This window comes from Octodon degus, unplaced genomic scaffold (assembly GCF_000260255.1).
Source record: "Octodon degus isolate 3935 unplaced genomic scaffold, OctDeg1.0 scaffold00007, whole genome shotgun sequence".
In the NCBI taxonomy this organism is placed as follows: domain Eukaryota; kingdom Metazoa; phylum Chordata; class Mammalia; order Rodentia; family Octodontidae; genus Octodon; species Octodon degus.
Window position 1 is genome coordinate 18,379,116 of NW_004524583.1, and position 3,174 is coordinate 18,382,289.

The 3,174-nt window shown below is 44.1% G+C and overlaps 1 long non-coding RNA gene across 1 annotated transcript in view; it reads left to right on the forward strand.

Moving 5' to 3' along the window:
* LOC111813310 overlaps positions 1-1,731 on the forward strand; it is a 5,316-nt gene extending 3,585 nt beyond the window's left edge. Inside the window, exon 3 of the long non-coding RNA XR_002818607.1 lies at positions 860-1,731. This is a non-coding gene — a long non-coding RNA (uncharacterized LOC111813310). The remainder of the gene's footprint in view (positions 1-859) is intronic.
* Positions 1,732-3,174: the final 1,443 nt, after the last annotated feature.

A 3,174-nucleotide genomic window follows, 5' to 3' on the forward strand; every position in this document is an offset into this window, starting at 1 on the left:
AGATCAAACAAATGCCGACCTCCCTAAAGATCGGCATCCAAGATCAATCATCACCCTGAGGGAGCCAGAAGAATCGTTAATCCAACTACAGTTGTATGGCTACCTGATAAAGTCCTGTTCTGCATTCATGCCCTCTTGCTACATGACTCGCTTCCCCATTTCGTCCTGGACTTAGTTTTACCTGAGCAATGGTGCTTGTAATCTCATTGGTTGACCATAGTTTTGTCCCACCTCATGCCCACCTAAGCGAGTTCCCATGTTGTCCACCACCTTAGACCCGCCTCGCTACATGGTTTTACTCTATAAGAGTCCCTGGAAAAGACAGCTTCCTGGGGACAACCTTCTTGCCCCCATCCTGTCCCTCTCTCAGACAGGAGCTTTCTTTCTCCCAGTAAATATATTCTGTTCATAACCTCCGTTTGTTCCTGAAATTCGTTTTTCAGTTTATTTTTTTGGTAGAACCGGGAGTTGAACTCAGGCCCTTTCGCTTGCCAGGCAAGTGCTTATTCCACTGAGCCATATCCCCATCCCTTATATTCTTCGGGTTTAGAGAACATAAACTTGTCCAGGTCAGGTCGGGAGATCATTTTTCCCCTATATCATTTGGAGGTTCCTTGTATCATTTGGAGATCACTCACCTGAGATCAGTTTTTCTCCCTATATCAGTAATCATGGATCAAATGCAAGGCCTCACACATCTTAGGAAAACTCACTGAGTTACATCCTCAGCCCTCAATATTTTTCTTTCTTAAAATCAAAATTTAAATGTCAAGTCAATATTTTTATCACATAGTCATTAATTTATTGTCATTATAAACAACCCTAGCCTATCAGGAGGTGTGTTTTTCTTTCCCTATAGAGAACGGAAGGTCTTCAGCAAGAAATCCAGATGCTTACTCAGCAAATACTGCTGCCACCCATCTTTATGAAGAACTCTTGTGGATTGTTCTAAGCTAAAGGAAAATATATGAAACAACAAAGATCTCTGCGATATCTGAAAGAAAATTTGCTTTCCATAACTTTTTACCAGGAAAATGACATTTCGATAGAAAAAGATATTCCTGAATTATAGATCTTACTATAACTGAGAAAAGTTATATTCTTCTGCTGCTTGATAAAGCCACTGACTGAGACAGTAGACATAAGAGCTTTATTTAGAGAAAGAATTTGATCAAAGAATAGAGAAGAAGCTCTGCTCAAACAAACTTCTCAATTCCAAGGAGGTTAGGAGTTACAGATGTAGGATAGGAATAATGTTGGAGAGAGGTAGGCTAATAAAAGGGATGAATACTGTTTTGCTTATTTTTTGAGAATACATCTGCCAGGAATTCTGGTACCACCTATTTCCCTTCCTTTATGTCCTGCTGTTTCCAGTCATGGTGTCTGCTAGGTGTCTTTAACCTTGGAGCAGGGAAGAGAGACTAGGCAGGTCTAGGTCAGGTAACTTTGTATTGTACTTCGGAACAGACCATTTTTCAGTTGATCCACATGTCTGCATATAGAGCTGAGCAGCATCTGACCAAAGGTTAGGACTGCAAAGGAGATGGACACAATATGAAGACAGATGTCAAGCCTTTTCATTGCATTCCAGTCAGCCATCAGATTGTTCCTGGATTCTGGGGTTCTGTAGATACTAGGAATTCTATTCAGATTGGTGGTGTCCTAAGCAAATGTTTTGACCAGACGTGAAAATGGCTGTTGGGAGCCTCTGAAGCTGGAAAATCAGTCAGAGGTGTGTAGGTGGGACTAGGCCTCAGTGCCTAAAGCACACAAGCTATGTCAGTCCTGAGATAAGCATCCTGACTGGTTAATGTCAGCTACTAGTCACTAGGCAACTTTGTGTCATGTGTTACTAACGTTGCAAAAGTATAAATAAGTGTAGGTTCCGCTGTGATGGCACATGAGTCTTGCCTACCAGCCAGAACGGTGATCACCTAGCCCAGCTTTTGTTTTATGTATCTTTCTCATTCCTGCCTCCTTTCTTCCTGTAGATTCAATCCAACTGAGACGAACAGATCCCTACATTTGGCACCTGAAACAGGATGCCCGGTAGGAAATGAGTGTGGGTGGAGGAATCAGTTCCAAACGGTGCACATGAGGGAGGCAAGTGGCTTGATTGGAGCCAGCAGTGTTTAGCACACGCGTGCACTGTCGCTGGCACACTAGGTGTAATACTCGGGGATGGAGGCCCACTAGGGCCAGGAGGGGCTCGAGAGGGCCAGAGAGATAAAGGAGCATGAAGAAAGAAGCTTGAGAGAAGCCCAATGGGGGAGAAGTTAATTGCATTAACCAAGGAAAAACAGTTTCAAGAACCGTAGATACATATAGATGGATATAAAAATGTTTGGTTTTTTGGGTTTTATATTTGTGCTACTTTCTAAGACCACCATAAGGGACTTAGTGTGGAGTACTGTTTTAAAAATCAAGTCCCAAATGGGACAAGGAGGGTAGAGCAAAGGTACAGCAGATAATAGTTTAAGCCCTCTAACTTTGCTCCATTAGATAAGAAAGGAAAAATTTCTTTTAAATTGCAAGCAGTTGGTTCCTAGCAGCACTGGGGGAGGGGCACAGCCGAGCTGGGGAGGACCCGCGCTCCTGTCTCAGGCAGACCCAGCTGGGATTCCCCAGCCACCTGCATGTCTGTTTGCACCATCCGGCCACAGTGGTTGCCTGATACTACATAGGGGGGTCCTGACTACGGCGCGCCGTGGCCTTGGCATTGTCTGTGCGCGTTGCTGGCATCGCAGATTTGTTAGACTCAAGGTAGTGTCTAGTTTAAAATCTGGGCAAAAAAAAGCCCAATGGTTTTAAGGAGCCACAAGCCTCAGTCCTGGCAGTGGCATCTCAGGGAAACTGCGCAGTCACAGATCTGGACGTCAGCCTCAAGGGACATAGAGCCATTTTCTTTATCTCCTTTGTAATTGGCCTTAAAAGAAGCCAGATGGACAGGGGAGCCCATGGAGGGTTTTCAGCATCTTTTCCATTTCTGATGTTTAAGTCCCTAATAATCCAGCACAAATTTTAGTTCTTCATGAATCAGGACCGTTTAAAACCTTACAAGAATTAATCGGGCTGGTGAGATGGCTCAGTGGTCTAAAGTACCTACTTAGAACAAGCTAAGCCAAGCAAAGCACAGGGACCTTGGTTCAATCCCCCAGCACCACATGCCAGCCC